The sequence below is a fragment of the Chlorocebus sabaeus genome, chromosome 18, assembly GCF_047675955.1.
Source record: "Chlorocebus sabaeus isolate Y175 chromosome 18, mChlSab1.0.hap1, whole genome shotgun sequence".
Classification (NCBI taxonomy): domain Eukaryota; kingdom Metazoa; phylum Chordata; class Mammalia; order Primates; family Cercopithecidae; genus Chlorocebus; species Chlorocebus sabaeus.
Genome location: NC_132921.1, coordinates 62,946,568 through 62,964,647, shown reverse-complemented (window position 1 = coordinate 62,964,647; position 18,080 = coordinate 62,946,568). Strand labels below are relative to the sequence as shown.

Genomic DNA, 18,080 nt, shown 5'->3' with positions numbered 1-18,080 from the left:
TGGGATTACAGGCGTGAGCCACCATGCCTGGCCAGAAAAAATTTTTTAAATCACAAGATGCTACTCTGTACACCTTTATGCAAACAAAATTGAAAACTTAGATAAAATGGATATTTTCTTAGGAAGAGTTAGTTTACCAAAATTGACCTCAGTAAAAATAGAAAGCTTAAATAGACTCACTTGTGTAGAAGAAATAGAAGAGTTATCAAGGAACTACAATGTTTAAAAAAAAAAAAAACCAGAGCCAGATGGTTTTGAAGAATAATTTTATAAACTTTAGAGCCCAATTAGTGTCTATGCTATATAAATTACTCAGAGAAAATTTTTTAAAGTATACAGTATTTTTACAAAACAAGTATAACATCTATGACTCAATTTTGTTAAATGTAACACAAAAAAGAAGCTAATAGATAAATATTACTTATAAATATTAATGAAAAACTCCTAAATAAAATATAAACTGAGCAACTTCGATACTTCATTTAGAAAGTAATACACTATGACTGAGTGGAATTTATACTAACAATGTAAGAATGGCTAATATTAGAAAATCTACTGATATAATTTGCCATTTTAATTGGTGGAGAAAGAAATATCATATAATTTTACAAGGATGCTAGAAAAGCCTTTTACGAAATCAACCCTCATTCCTAATAAAAATTTCCAGAAAATAAGAATAGATGTATTCTTCCTCAATGTGATTATAGACTATACATACACACACACACACACACACACACACACACACTCCACACTAAATCCATCACTGTAATGAGAAATTGAAAAATGCCATTAAACTGAGAACATAAGTCACAGGGAGAAAATATTTGCCATATATAGGTCTGAAAAGATTAGATCCAAGATACAAAGACCTCTTACAATTCAATATTAAAAAGATAAACAGTTCAATAAGAAAATTGGGAAAAAAGATTTGACCAAATACTATACAAAAACCATATAAAAACATTTCTTGTTATTTCACATAAGAGGTGCTAAGCATCATTAGTCACAGAAAAATGCAAATTGAAGGCCACAATAAGATACTGTACATACCCACTAGAATGGCTAAAATTTAAAAAACTACTAGCAAATGGTGGTAAGAATGTCAAACAGCAGACACACTACACACTGCTGCTAAGAGTGTGAAACACTACCACCATTTAGGAAATAGTTTAGTATTTTCTAGTAAGGGAATATACTCTTACCTGATATGACACAATGATTTCATTCCCAGATATTTACTGGAGAAATAAAAACACATATCCATGCAAACACCTGTTCATAACATTTCATTCATAACAGCTCCAAACTGGAGGCAGCTTAGGTGTTCATTAGGAAAATGGATAGACAAATTGTGGTATATTTGTACAATAGAATGCTACTCAGCATTAAAAGGAACACACTACTAATGCATGCAAAACATGAAAGAATCTCAAGTATTATGTTAAGTGAAAAAAATCAGACCTAAAGAGTATATATAGAGAGTTATATGGAATTCTAGATCAGACAAAAGTAATCTATAGTGATACAAATCACATCACTGATGTATGTTAATGTTAATAGTGACTGGTTGGTTTGGGATAGTGTGATTCTTTTTAGTTAGTTATTTAAACATTTTCCTTATTTGTATTTTTGACTTTTTCTGTAGAAAGTATATATTTAGTTCAAATAAAAAAAGAGGATGGCCAGGCATACTGGCTCACGCCTGTAATCTCAGCACTTTGGGAGGCCAAAACAGGAGGGTCACTTGTGTCCAGGAGTTCAAGACCAGCTGAACAACATACTGTCTTTACCAAAAAAAAAAAATCAAAAATTAGCCAGGCATGGTGGGACCTATAGTTCCAGTACTCAGGAGGCTGAGGCAGGATTGCCTGAGGCTAGGAGATGGAGGCTGCAGTGAGCCATGATCACACTGCTGCACTCAGCCTGGGTGACAGAGTGAGACTCTGTGTCAAAAAAAAAAAAAAAAAAAAAAAAGAGAGAGAGAGAGAGAGATAGGATTACATGTTAAGGCAGGGATCCCCAACCCCTGGGCCGAGGATGGGTACTGGACCATGGCCTATTAGGAACCAGCTGCACAGCAGGAGGTGAGCCTCGGCTAGCAAGCATTACCACCTGAGCTCTGCCTCCTGTCAGATCAGCAGCAGGAGAGCAAACCCTACTGTGAACTGCACATGCGAGGGACCTCGATTGCACAGCTCCTTATGAGAATCTAAAGCCTGATGATCTTAGCTGGAACAGCTTCATCCCAAACCCACCCTCCCACCCTCCCTCCCCAATCCCTGGTCCTCCATGGAAAAACTCCATGAAACTGGTCCCTGGTGCCAAAAAGGGGGGACCGCTGTGTTAAGGTATTTAGACGTCTATTTTCTACAACATTTCCCTCAGCCAAGTACCAATGTACTAGCACATGCTTTCATGGAACGATTAGGCCAAGAATCTTTGAGAAATGTATTAATTTCTCGCCACATAATGTCAACCTGCTCCACATTTCCAAGGAATTCTACTTTGTTCATGAAAGTTGTCCGTTTTCCTTTTGATGTTTCCACTCTTTTCACGTCAATGCCCTGTCAGAGGAAACACAGAATGAAATGCAGCTACATCAAGGGCAGATTAATTTTAGATGCAGGTCTAAATATTTTTTACTAGTGGTAAGTGTTAAATGAATTAGTTAATCCAGTTTTAGAAAACAGAATCAAATTATATATGTTTTTACTTGTTAGATTCAATAATTATTTGGCATATTAAAATTTTATGAATCTTGTAACTCATTCAGTTTCCTTTTATGAATGTCATTTTTGATGAATCTATGTCATCTTTCCTGCTTGCCTTCCTTTGTGTTTGGGCTGCAACTGGGCCAAACAAGTTTTCTCAGGTATTAATCCACAGTTATTAAAAACAAAGGAAATAGCATAAGAGTTTGTTCAGAACAAGACTACTACTCTATTACTGTATGGAGTTGACTGAGTAATCATGAGACCTCAACTAAGGAAGAGCCCTGTAACAAACTTTGCAATAATAACACTAAATTATTATTTAACATTAAATAACATTTAATTTATTTATATAATTTATTTAATAATTATTAAATAATGTTATATTTAATAATAACATTAAATTATTAACAATAAATTATTATTTATTGTTTATTAGTATGGCACAAGGGGGTTTTAATCTTCAAATCATAGTCCTTGGAATTTTAATTTTCAGAAGACTAAATTATGTTAGTCCATTTGTTTACAGCTTATAACAACGCTGTCTCTATCATTATATAATCTTTTAAATAAGTAATTTGGAAAATAGGAGAATTTGCTAACTGTGAAAGTAGTATAAGCTACTGTGACCCCTGTGGTCATTGGTTAAATTTCATTGACCATATAGTCTCACAACCAATAAATCCTAATTAAATATTTAGTATTTAAGATCCTAAATATTTGGGATTTAAAGTATTCATATGTTGTTTGCAAAATTTTACAAAAATCATTATTGCTCCCTCAGAGCTCTGTATACTTTGCATTTATCTTCAATGAGCTCCTCCTCACTGAGACCCTAGCATAATATAAATACATTATTCAATGTCTCTGGAGAAAAAGCTTTTCTAGCATGTAAATTTTAAGCACAAGAAGCATATACTTTTAAATAATTAACTTTACTTTTTCAACAAATTTAATGGAAATATTTGTTAAATGTTATTTTTATCTCCACCTTTTAAACAAAAATGCCTATAACCTAATTTAATGATAATACTTATACATTACCCAACATAACAACTTGTAACATCCTCAAACCAATCCTTTTAAACTATCATTATCATCATTTGATATGATTATTACTATTCAATCCATGAAATATTACTGTAATTTCATTTTAATTAATTTTAATTTTAGAGCTTAGAGTTTTTTCAATTTACTTTTTTTAACTTAAACATTTTTTAGTCCAGGCACAGTGGCTCATGCCTGTAATTCCAGCACTTTTGGGAGGTCAAGGCGGGCACATCATTTGAGGTCAGGAGTTCAAAACTGGCCTGGCCAACATGGTGAAATCCCGTCTCTACTGAAAATACAAAAATTAGCTGGGTGTGGTGGTGGGTGCCTGTAATTCTAGCTACTTGGGAGACTAAGGCAGGAGAATTGCTTGAGCCCAGGAGGGAGAGGTTGCAGTGAGCAGAGATCGCGCCACTGCACTCCAGCCTGGGCGACAGAACGAGACTCCATCTCGGGGGGGAAAAAAAAATTATATGTTGTGAAAAACATGTAACATAAAATTTACCATGTTAACTATCTTTAAAGTGTAAAATTCAATAGTGTTAAGTTTATTTAACAATAGCTCTCCAGAACTTTTGGAGTTTTTTAATAACCTCATTATAAAGTCAAAACAAGTGTCAAAATATTATTTTAATTTAGATATATTGAATAGGCTTGTTATTGGTATTGTATACATCATCCAAAATTTGGATTTGTTAAATAGAATCATTTGTAAGAGGAGTTTTCTATATAAGGGCAATTATTGTGTTTTTCTCATTTGTCTCTCTTTATGATAAAATTATGGTTTGAATTTTAGGTCCTACTTCTTTATTTGAAATATTGTTAGTTAACTCTGCTGAGAGGTTCACAGTCATAGTTGTGGATGAGTGCAGTTGCTGCTACACTACAAATGCTTGAAATGCATGTGATTAAATTACATTCTGGTGGCCTGTCTCTGGAGACTCTCTAATCAGTGTATGCCAATAGCAATGACGGAAGACATAAACTGGGCTCTAAAATGATAATAGTATTGGCTGCCTTCATATAGCAGGGTAAATGACTTTAGAGCTTTGACTTCAGGCTTCTTCGACACGAACCAATAAAATTTTTTAAAAGAGATTTCAGAAAATGAGTGTGTTACGAAGGATGAATAAATCTTAAATGCCAACTATTCATGACTCAAGAGGCAACTTGAACTAATTAGCGTGCCAGCACTAACTCAAGCCAGGAAGTCAAGGATGCTGGTGGCATGAGTTATGCCATCTCTCCCAGATGCAGGTATGATGATGGAGTGTGCAGATCCTGCCATAGGCAGGCTGTTCCTTTGGTGTCTTCCTGTGGCCCTTGTCTGGGTCCCTTCTCTTCCTTCTAGCTAAGCCTCACTTCCCGTATCATTACCACTGCCACATTCTTATTAGCTGTCTGTCAAGGTGTTAGAGTCAGATGGGCCTGGGTGACAGTGGCTAAAATTACTGGACTTTCTCAGACCAGTCTCCTCTTCTGTAAAATGGGGAAATAATGCCCACTTCATAGGCTTCTTTTTAAGATTAAACTGGATAATCCTTTCATTGCAGGAAACTCAAGCTAGGAAAAAGGTCCACCATTTTTTGACAGTTTTTATACCCTGGATTAGAAGTGTGTGGAAAGGGACTGCTACGCTACAATCGCCAGCAGTGTTCCTGTTTCTGTATGAGAGACAACTATGTTGTTCCTTTGTTTAGGTAAAGTCTCTATTTACTTTTTGGTTCTATGCATGTAAAAGCCAGGGTCCTATTCTGGAATGGAGATTTTGGCATTTGAGGAGCTCAAGTGCTCTACATGATAACATAGTTTAATAACTAGCTTGCTTTGTGGCATTGTCCCTTTTTCTATTCTATATTTTAACTGGCTCAGGGTACTTATTGTAGCTATGGGAGAAATAACCATGCTCCCTAGAAAGGAAGCCCTACACACACTGAGTAGCCTGACTGTGAGAAGTGTGGGTGGAATGTCATTGCCACCGTGAGTGGCCTCGTTGGTCCCTCAAGCTCAGCGGCTGAAGGATGAGAACTGGTAAGGGAATTTGGGGGGTTGGGATGGCCCAGGGCAGTCATATCTAGTGTTCAGTATAATGCACAGATCAAGTGTATTTTTCTGCTTTGTCATCCACAGGTTTTAGTCACATTGTGCTAAACATTAAAGGCTCTAATTAGCTGTGCTTTGCGGGGAAGGTCTTGTGTTTGCTTCTATACTGGGAGAATAGGAAAGAGGCTGAGAGGTGACCTGCTTAGGGGCAGCTGAAGGTTGCTGAGATGACAAGAAACATTACATATCTGTAGAATATACATTCCAGGATTTCCAGAGATATTAGAATTCCAAAGGTTAAACAATGCAGATTTGGATTATTGCTATTTGGGCATTAAAACAAATGAAATGTTTGTTATTCATGCAAAACAGTATCTGCTTTCAAGTTATCTGTACTTTAAGAAGGTTTTCCTAAGATAGAAGGGGTGGTCTACATCGAAAGAATGGGTTAAGAACCATGAAACAATCCCAGTGGTGATATTTTAGGGAAGGTAATGTATCTGCTACCTCCATTAAAATTGCACCCGGTAGGCTATTGCCTACTTACAGATTGGTTCCTGTTTTGTTCCCAAAAAAAAAAGCAGCATCTCAAAGCCCTCTCACCTTCTCAGAAAATTTGGAAGCCATTAAAGAGCTGGATCTGTGTTTCCTGGCTTGGTTCCTGTGCTTACTTTTCTTCTAGCTATTTAGTGAAAGGAATACAACATCTACCTCGGTTTTTTAAATTAACTTTGATTTTAAGTTCAGGGGTCCATGTGCAGGTTTGTTATATGGGTAAACTTCTGTCATGGGGGTTTGTTGTACAAATTATTTTGTCACCCAGCTATTAAGCCTAGTATCCATTAGTTATTTTTCCTGATCCTCTCCCTCCTCCCACCCTTCACCCTCTGATAGGTTCCAGCGTGTGTTAAAACATCTACCTTATAAACATCTTGTGCCACTAGATAGAAAATGTATTTAAAGATTATCTCTACATCCCTTATTCTCCCCTATCTGGCAGCTCCTATCCTTGCCCATGCCAATTTTAGTGCTCCAGTAACATGTTGTTGGGTAAGTGACTTAGGCTATAGAGAAGGAAGGTGATGCTGGTGATGCAGCCAACAGGACTTGAGTCTCCAAAATCTCTGTGTAAGGGGTAGTGTTACCTTGGGTGTCGGGATTACAGTTACAGAAAAGAGAGCTAAGTTAAGAACTTCGAGAGGAATGGCCCTAGACTTTTCATTTGGAACCTCCCACCACGTGTATGCCAAATGGAGGAGGATTTCTGACTTGAAGGTTAAAAGTCATGTGAATGGGGGTTTACAATGAGTGCATGCAGACAATCAGGAGAGTGGCTGCTGAAGAACTAGAAATGGACTGATTGGCAGGATGTGCACACTTTAGTATTGGGTTCTAGTGTCAGCTTCTACTTGTATGATATTTTGGAATCTGTGTGGGTTAATGCAGGAAGAAACTGGACATTTACTTTCTGTCTGAGGCATATCCTATTTCTTTCTTTCTGGATTTTTAAATAACATTATTTCCCTACAATATCAGATACAATACGTTCCTCTTCAAAGGTGTAACTGTTAACTTCCCCGTTCTTTGTTCCCAAGATCAACTTCCTTATTTGGAAAAAGTCCTTACTCATCTTGTAAACTAACCCTCTCACCTTGCAGTGCTCAGACATACCGAAACCTGCCTTGTCAGCAGCCTTGACTTATCCCCCTTACTTCTTCCCTTTTCTGCTTCAGCCATAAAAACTCTTGTGTTATTACTTTAGAGAAGTTTAAGCTTTAGCCAATTGGGATTCTATAGATTGTGCAGTCTAACCCCAGCCAATAGGGGAAGGACACAGAAATAGGAACTGCGTTAGGGATAAAAACTCCTTTTCTCCTTTGTTCAGTGTGCTCTTGAGACCATGCCCGGCACAAACAGCACCCTTCTGCAGAAATAAAATTTGCCTTGCTGAGAAAATCTTGTTTAAGTGCTCATTTTCTTTGTGGCACCAAGCATTTGTTTCTAACAACATTAACTCTTGGCTTCATGGGTTTTATTTAAAATGGTTTGTGGAGATACAACGTTTACTGGAACCAAACAAATTTTGCTATATTTTAAGACAATTTAAGTACCTGGTGCTCCTGGGTATCAAAAATCAGCTGAAGACTATTGTTATTGGCCAAAATCATTTTCTATTTATAAAATAATATGGAATAATTTTATTACTATAAGAAAGGTTAGCAGCATGCCTTCTTAGACACTATATGCCCAACAACAGTCTATAATCTCTCAAAGTTATTGTGGAAGACACAAAGAAACCTGGAACGGAAGTGGTGGCCAGTTTACTTGAAAGAAATCTCTCTTCCATTTTTTTACTGCCAGGATAATTAGGTATAAAACATTTTGTTAAACCTGTAAATGGTAGGACTTTATGTTTGTCCTCTAAAACTTTCATCCATTGACTGACTTAGTAATTTTGATATATTACATGGCATTTTAATTTCAACATTTGGGAAGTGAGAATTATCCCTGAAAACACTATTCATTATTGGGGCTTTGAGGCACTAAGAGTATCTTGCTTTATAAAATCCAGAGAAATTCTAATTTCAAACTTTTGCTGGATTTGGGGTAATTTGGCTGTTTACACCATCTCCATGGTGATTTCCAACACATTTCACACTTAATCTTAAAAATGAGTGTTTTCTACCACACCTGCCACCCACTCTTTTTCTCTTGCAGAAGCTGTTTTGAGTGATACACAATAACTAAATATATTCATATATATTCCAGCAGTTATGTTTACAAACAGATACAATTGCTTGGCAATTTGGTTTGTTATTTCTGGATTAAATCTTATTAATTACCTTTTTTTTAAGTATAAATTTAAACACAAATTGTCTCACAGATCACCTTCCTTGTTTTAATAACTATGAGTCTCCATAATCATATTGCATGAGACGCATCGTTATATTTATGCCGGTAAATACTGGAAAAAATATAAAACATATTCTTTAATACTGAGTTACGGTAACAATAGCAAACATTTAATTAGTGCTTACTATGAGCAAGGTGCTTTAATCCTCACAAGAACACTCTGAGGTAGGTAATATCCTCATTCCAAGTTTATCAATGAGAAGAGTAAAGCTCAGATAGGTTAAATAAATTTCCCAGTCACGTAGCTAATAAGCGATGGATATGAAACTGGTATTCTAATCCGTTTGCTCTCAAAGTCAGTACTCTTAAGCCATACGTGTTTTACCATTTGGTAATTCTGCACATAGACAGTATTTCTTTCTTGTTTAAGTTGGCTGGAAGCTACATATTAAGAAATAAATCACTGTGGATGAGAGTGGACTTTTGTTATCAAATTCTCTTACACAGTATTACTGATGAGTATTACTGATAGTATGTAATTTTGTTCATTCCCCCTTTTGCTATGGAACTTCTCCAATGGGTCCTAAATGTGGATTCACTTCACCATAGCAGGCCACAGCTGCATGAGCAAGCTGGAACTTCCGCCACCTGCATCCCTGGCTCGGATGCCCTGTAATGGCCTGTTTTACTTGTAGTCAGAGACAGCATCCTGAGAGAGTCCCTTTTGCTATTCCTTGGGATACCTCCTTCTTATTCAAGGGACAGTTCCTCTTATATTTCCTCCTTTACATTGAGAGTTTTCCTTTATTGCCCTGTGCTAAAACCCAGGCACTGCAGTGAGATCACTAGCCAAACAATTCATGGGGATCTTAAATGCTACGTACGATAGACAAGAACACACAGGCCCACAAGACTAGCAGGCACCAGCCAAGAAGGAAATTCTGAACAGCATTCTGTCTACTGACATTCTTGTTTCTAGTCTCGAATATGGTAAAAGAACACAGATTTAGGAATTAGGACTTTAGTACTACGGGTGCCAGTAAATTCTCATGGAACTGCAAATTATTTAATCACTCCAGGCACCAATTTTCTCATTTGTAAAACAGAGAAAAAAGTTATTTCCCAGCTTTACTTCACAGGGTTGAGATGATTAAATCTTAGATTATTTTGAAAACTAGAAGGTACCACACAAATAAAATGTGGAAGCATATGGTATTTCCATGCAGCACATTAATACAAGCATAACAATGGGGCTTGTAGGAAGTGGAATCAGTGTCCAGGGACTGTGCATTTGCACATTCCTTCTATGCAAGAAGATCCTGATGACTATAGGAATTAAGACTGAGAACAGGTTCTAGGGAAATTTGGCCTTTTCTCTCTAATCTTTGTAGCATGACATTTTGTTTACGGGTTTGGTTTTCAGCTCAGTGGGGTGCAGGCCTCTCTGTGAAGTTTCTGCTCCTAGGATAAAAGCAAAAGGTACACACTAATACTTCCAAATTTAAAATATGAGTCTTAAGCTATTGTCAATGGCAAGAAAGAGATCCCAAAGAACAACACTTTTAAATGTTCTAGTTTGGGGTATCTAGTTTAGGATAAGCTTTTTGTGATAAGCAGAGTTTTTAAATGCCTCTCTGCCCCACCCCACTTCAAGATTTCCTGCCCTAATCTTTGAGATTGTGAGTATAATGAACTATCATGCCTGCTATTATGAATGTACTTAATATTGCTAATCAGTTGACTTTGAGTTAGTCAGAAGGGAGTTAATCAGGCCCAGGTAGGTCTAGTCTAATCAATTACTTGTGCCCTTTAAATGCAGAGAATTTCCTCTGGTGGGCAGCAAAAAAGGAAGTCAGAGAGATTCCAAGTAAGAGATGGATTCAACATGGCCCTGCTATCTTAGAAGGTGGAGGGGTCACATGGCAAAGCATGCGGGTGGCCTCTGGAAGCTGAGAGTGGCCTCAGCCAATAGCAATCAAGGAAGCTTCTATTTCCATCTTACAACTGCAAGGAACTAAATCCTGCCAATAATCAGAAGGAGCTTAGAAGTGAATTCTTCCCCCGATCTTCTAGGTAAGAGCCCTTCCTGGCCAACAACTTGATTTTGGCCTTGTAAGACCCTAAGGAGATAATTTGGTCAAGCTTGCCTGCAATGACCTACAGAACTATGAGCTAAGAAATGGGTGCTATTTTAAGCTACTAAGATTGTAGTTATTTGTTAAACAGCAATTGAAAATTAATCCACTATTGCCTACATTTATGTTTCTACATTGCATTTATTCCTGTTTTGACTCCTTTGGTTCCACCACTGAAAACTGTATTCTGTCTTCCTTATAGCTGTAACTAGTTCTTTTTCCACTGACTTCATCTCCCAATGATACATCTGATATTGAATATGGATGAGATATACTCATGCATCCTTTCATTCTATAAACAGTCATTAAGTGCCTATTATGTGCCCTAATGCGCATATCTGGGAGTAGAATAGTGAAACAAATATTGTCTTTGTTCTCATGAAGCTTGCATTCTGGCAAATGAAACAAGTAATCATCAAATAAACTATAACATCAGCCATTGTGAAGTGTAAGAAAGGATGGTTGGTGAGGTCAGTGGCCAGCTACTGTTGGCTATGGCAAGGAATTTAGATTTAATGGGGAAATTGTTGGAGAGCTTTGAGAAGGGGAGTGACCAGATTAGATTTTTATTGTAAAAGGATCACTCGGACTGCTTTGTGGATAATACACCCAATTGGGAGGTGGTAGGTGGGAAGGTGAAGGGAGGTGATAGGGCTAGGGAAAGACAGAAGTCTGAAGGAGACATACTGGTGGCCAGCACTAGATGGGAGTGGTAAAGGTCATGGGAAGTGATTACATTTGGAATATATGTGAAGGTAGAAGAAGATTAAACTGAAAACTAATCTTCACCTCTTGAATACAAGTGGTTGAGGTGGCTCTTGAGTGATCGGCTCAACTCCTTCACTCCCCATTGATTGAGTACTCACTTTGCATATCAGCTGGCATTCAGATTCCAATTTTGGCTTGGTACATTACATATGTGATTTCACTTACTCCTTAAAATAGTCATATGAAGTGGGTGTCTTTAATCCTATTAATATTATTCTACATTATGGATATTCAGGGTTGTTCGTAAACAGATAAAATTGTGTGTTTGCATGTGTGCTTACCAGCAGTTTGATGTTGAATCATTTCTACAAGTTCTGTTCTACTTGAAAACCAACCACACCCTCTTTCTTTTAGGACTTCTTTTCTTTCGCATATGGTTCTTGATCCAGATGTCAGAGGCCAGAACCTGTCGAGGGCGGATAATTACAGCTGAGTCCAGGGATCCTGGAATGGAATTTTTACTTTTGGAATTTTCTTCTGCATTTAGAACATATGGCCTGAAGCAAAGACTGTCGCTAGCTCTGATCCCATAACATTGTTTATGATCATATGGCTTGAAGCAAAGACTGTCGCTAGCTCTGATCCCATAACAATGTTTATGATCTCATAAACACTGGTGTCTTTTCTGAGTGTGCCACTAGAGCAAGGAAGAGCATCCTGAGAGATGATTCTATATGATGCTGAGTCAGAGCACAGTCTCTATAGTATCACTAGCTGAAAGTAGAATGCTATTTTAGGTTTCCACCCCTGACACTTGATTTTGAAAAGCTCTCTAACACATGCAAGTAATGGAGTACCTGATTGTCTAAAATGGTCTAAAACAATCCATTATTAATTCTTCACAATTCCTTTAAAATCGAGTTGTTTAAAATGAAAACTAAAAGTAAATACAGGATGTCGATCCTCTTGGCATACTTTTAGGAAGTGAAAAGGATAATTTCTGTTCCTTAAATAATTATTTTGAATACCTGCTATGCACAAGCCACTGTGTCAGAAACTTAGGCCACCAAGAGAATTCAAAAGCAACCCAGTCCCTGGCCCTCATGGAGCTTTAAGTCTAGTCGAATAAGAAATCATTAATCGAGTACTTACGCAAATAAGTCTATAGTTACAAACCGAGAAATACTATGAAGCAAAAAGCAACATAAATCTTACTTTCATATTAAGTATAAAAAAGACTTTGCTGTATGTGCATTTATATATGTCCTGAGAAAATTTGGAGAAAGAATGAAATGAATTTTCAAAAATATGAATATTCATAAACTTTCTGGGAGCTATTATTTAGAAACATTTTAAAATAAACAAAAAGTTGTTATTTTCTCATTAACAAAGCACAACATCAGCATTTGACCTTTTACAAATTCCACATGGTACTGCCATCCCACTGAGCTAGCACGGCACACGGCCTCCATTTCTATATAACTTCTGTATTGTTATGTCTTCATTCATTCATGTATTATTCTTTCAAGAAAAAACTCTATTATCTTTTCTATAAAATTGCTAGCCTTTGCATAAGTCTCAAAATTGTATGATAACAATAAAAATAACACTTGTCATTACATTCTATTATGTACCAGATATTATATATGTATATATAAATATATATACACACACACACACACACACACACACACACACTCTCATTTAATTTTTTTGGCAATCTCGAAATGTAGGTACAGTTGGCTCTTTGAATCTCTGGGTTCCACCTCCATGGATTAAACCAACTAGGGATCAAAACTACCTGGAAAAACAATTGCAATTGTACTTAGCATGCATGTACTTAGCATTCTTAAGAAAGAAATGTACTTTCTTAAAATGCTAAGAAAATACTTAGCATTTTCTTCTTGTCCTTATCCCCTAAAAATACATTAATAACAACTACTCATATAGCATCTACATTATATTAGGTAATATAAGAAGTCTGCAGATGATTTAAACTATATGGGGAGCATGTGCATAGGTTTTATGCAAATATGATGCATATTTTTAATTTTTAAATAGTTTTTTAAATATTTAGTTTAATTTTAAGTTCCAGGATACATGTGCAGGACGTGCAGGTTTGTTACACAGGTAAATGTCTGCCATGGTTGTTTGCTTCACCTATCAACCCATCGCTTAGGTATTAAGCCCAGCATGCATTAGCTGTTTATCCTGATGCTCTCCCTTTCCCCAGCCCCTCAACCGGCCCCAGTGTGTGTTGTTCCTCTCCCTGTGTCCATCTGTTCCCATTGTTCAGCTCCCACTTATAAGTGAGAACATGCAATTTTATAAAAAGGGACTTGAGCATGCTTGGATTTTTGATATTTGAAGGAGGTCCTGGACAAATCCCCCATAGATTGTGAAGGATAACTGTTAGCCTTATTTCATATGAGGAAACAAGACCTATAGAAATTAGTAAGTTACACAAGGCAATGCAGATACTTGTTATTTAAATTCAAATCAGGCTGATCAGCTTCTAAGTCATGCATCTTTTCATTACACTGTTATGGTAAGGACAATGACACATGTACAACAATAGTTACATTTCAAGACGGTGTGTGATGAGTGCCATGTTCTGAAATTAGGATTATAGATTGGAAAGAGTGGCATTTTTAGCCAAAGTGGCTAAATAGAGGATACCATTTCCTCTATTTACCACTTCCCAGATTTGCCACATTTTTTCTTTTTGAGGTCTCTACCTAGTACATCATTATCTCCCTCTCTTTTATCCAAACACATTGAGGGTCCTTATAAATGGAGGAGAGAAGACTATTTCTGTCTTTAAAAGTGTTCTCCACTAAAAAGTTTTATTAGTAGTGTAGGAGACAGATTTGTAGTCTAATGTACTTACTCCACTTCTCATTCCAGTTTTCGTATGAGATACTCAATTTGTGATTTAAGACTGTATCAAATAGGTATGTAATATCATTTTCTTGCTTTTAGCAGTAATGGCATATTTGATATCTCCACTCTGAATTTCTCTGTTGATTTAGAAGGCTCATGAAGGCCCATCTGGTGGCATCTTGTGAGACAGTGCCAGCTGGTGAGGCAAATGGCAATGTGGGCTTGAACTGCATCTCCCCAGCCTTGTATCCAATTTGGATCACTTTTTGGTGTATACCACGCAAACTTGCACTCAAAAGTGGTCTGCATTTTAGGCACAGAAATTTAACAACTATGATTAGGATGGAGAAAAAAGATGATAAATTATATGAATACACCATAATTTTGCAGAGCTTTCTAAAAAACTCCTAACGCAAGAAATATTTAAACCAGAGTTGGCAAACTTAAAGCCACTGTTAATTTCCCCAACATCCTTATAATTGTGCCTACATTTCCTACCCTTCCCCAGAGCCCTGTGATTTCCTAAATAATGCATATGTGTTCCAAGACATAACGTGAGTATTGGATGTTTCAATCAGAGGGCCTGAATCAGAATCTGTTATCCAGAGTCGATCTTGGGCAAGTCACTTGTGTTCTAAGCGTATTATTTCTCTCACTGGAAAAATGGTAGCTAAGTTGACCTTTGCTATTTACTTCTCAGGGTTTTAAAAAGAAAACATATTCGTACACCCAAAGAATGTTTTGTGGCAAACAAGAGCTTTCTCGTCCTAAAAGAGTGTCTCCTTAGATTAGCAAAGAGGCTTCAGTGATTTGCAAACTGGCAGGGCTGCTGAAACACCATAGGCTTGAATTCTGTCAACTGATCCTCTAAGAGTGGTAAGATAACTACTTTGACTTTATATGCTTACATTGATTTTAATCTTATCACAATTGTGAATCCCACTTAAGGACATTAATAATACTGTTTGAAATTTATACTTTTAAAGAAAAGAATATGATTGTCTTAGACTGTTTGGGTTGCTTGAACAAAATACCACCCAGTTCAAAATACCAGATGGCTTATAAACAAGAAATGTATTACTTACAATTTTGGAGAATGGGAAATCCAAGATCAAGGCACCAGCATATTCAAGATCCAGGCACTGGCAGATCTGGTGTCTGGTGAGGGCCTGCTTCTTTGTTCACAAATGGCCTGTCTTCTTACTTTGTCTTCACCTGGTGGAAGGGGTGAGGGAGCTCTTGGATCTCTTTTTTAAGGGCACAAACTCCACTCAGAGTATTGCTGTCTTTAGAAGTATTCTCCACTAAAGGGTTTTAATAGGAGTGCAGGAGACAGATTTGTAGTCTAATGGATTTACTTTCACTTCTCATTTCAGCTTTCATAAGAGATGCTAAATTTGTGATTCAAGACTGCCTAATCACCTCCCAAAGTCCTCACTTCCTAATACCATCACACAAGGGATTAAGATTTCAACATACGAATTTTGGGAGGACACAAACATCCAGTCTATTGGACTATGATGATCATACAAAGTATTTCTTGTTTTCTTTCTGGGAACATGGTAAGGTTGCACTCCTTCCCCCATCTCCTCTTTGAATAAAGGAACGTGAATAGAAGTGACTTACATCACTATTAGTGAAAGTTTTAAGAAGCTATATCTATTTGCCACTTCTGTCTTCCACAGTTAGGCAAATTTGGAATGATGGCTATTTATCAACCTGTGAATGCCTGGATTAAAGCTTCTAGCCAATTCATAATGCACATGTAGAAGGAATGAGAAATAAACCCCAATGTGCTAAGCATTTAAATTTTGACTTTAAAAAAAAAAAAAAAATTTATTGTGCTAAGAACACCTAACCTGAGATCTATCATCTTAACAAATTTTTAAGTGTACAATACAGTACTGTTCGCTGTAGGCACAATGTTGTATAGTATCTAGAATGTATTCATCTTGTATAAATGAGATTCTATGCCCACAGATTAGCAACTCTTGTTTCTCTCTCCCCATAAGTCCCTGGCAACCAACATTCTACTCTGTGATTCTGAGTTTGACTATTTTAGGTACTTCCGGTAAGTGAACTCATGCAGCATTTGTCCTTCTGTGACTAGCTTATTTTACTCAGCATAATGTCTTCAAGGTTCATTAAAGAAAGTTCATTCAATGTTGTTGCATTCTGCAGAATTTTCTTCTAAGGCTAAATAGTAACCATTGTATGTATATATCTCGTTTTTATTCATTCATCTTTCCACGAGCATTTAGGTTGTTTCTACTTCTTGGCTAATGTGAATAGCACTGAAATGAACATGGGAATGCTAATATCTCTTTGAGATCCTGATTTTAATTCTTTTGAATAAATATCCGGAAGTGGGATTGCTAGGTCATATAGTAATTCTACATTTAATTATACATATACATAATTAGCATATGTATATGCTAATAAAGTTATGAGACCAAGAAGTCCCAGCATCTGCCATCTGCAATATGGAGAGCCAGGAAAGATGGTGGTATAATGTATAATGCAGTCTGAGGTGAAAGGCCTGAGAATTGGGAGGCCAATGCTGTAAGTCCCTATATGGGTCCTAAAGCCCATGAACCAGACCATGTATGTCAGGCAGAAAAAGATGTATGTCCCAGCTCAAGCACAGAAAAGAAATTTGCCTTTCTTCCACCTTTTTGTTCTATCCTCAATGGATTGACTGAGGCCCACCCACATTGGTGAAGGCAGTCTTCTTTACTCAGTCTACTAATTCACATTCTAATCTCTTCTTAATGCACTTTCACACATACATACTTAGAAATAATGTTTTACCAGCTATCTGGGTATCCTTTGGCCCAGTCAAGTTGACATGAAATATTAACCATTTACATGCCATACTGATTTTTGATACCAACTGCTTCATTTAATATTCCCACCAAGAGTGTACAGGAGTTATTTCTCCACATCTTCACCAACAATTGAACAAATGTCCCTTCTTTTTATAATGCCCATCCTGACAGGTGTGAGGTAATATCTCACTATGGTTAGTAACATTGAGTATCTTTTCATATACGTTTTGGTTCCTTGTATGTCCTCTTTAAAGAAATGTGTATTCAAGTCTTTAGCTCATTTAAAAATCAAATTATTAGTTTTCTTGCTAATCAGTTGTTTACATTTCTTGTCTATTTTGGAAATTAACCCCTTATCAGACATATGGTTTGCAAATGTTTTCTCCCACTCCATAAATTGCCTTTTCATTTTGTTGATTATTTTACTTGCTGTGCAGGAGTTTTTTAGTTTAATATAGTCCTGTTTGTCTACTTTCGCATTTTTTGCCTCTTGTTTTCATTTCATATCCATAAAAGCATTGGCAAGACCAATGTCACAAAGTTTTTTTCCTCATGTTCTCTTCTGTAAGTTTTATAGTCTTAGGCATTATGCTTAAATCTCTAATCCATTTTGAGTTGATTTTTTTGTGTATGTTGTAAGATAAAGATCCAGTTTCTTATTTTTTACATATGGACATTTAATTTTCCTACTACCATTTGTTGAATCGACTATCTTTCCCCACTGTGTGTTCTTGACACCTTTGCTGAAGATCAGTTAATCCTATAGATGCATGATGACGTGATTTGGCTATATCCCCACCCAAATCTCATCTTGAATTGTAGCTCCCATAATTCTCACATGTCGTGGAAGGGACCTGCTGGGAAGT

General features: G+C 36.7%; 1 long non-coding RNA gene across 1 annotated transcript; it reads right to left on the bottom strand.

Annotated features, from left to right (window-relative positions):
* Nucleotides 1-2,364: 2,364 nt before the first annotated feature.
* On the bottom strand, nt 2,365-15,569 carry LOC140709059 (uncharacterized). Its single transcript, XR_012089390.1, has 3 exons — nt 15,472-15,569; nt 11,845-11,969; nt 2,365-2,567 (listed from the first exon to the last, which is right to left on the bottom strand). It is a non-coding gene; the product is annotated as an uncharacterized lncRNA (long non-coding RNA).
* Between the last annotated feature and the right edge of the window lie 2,511 nt (nt 15,570-18,080).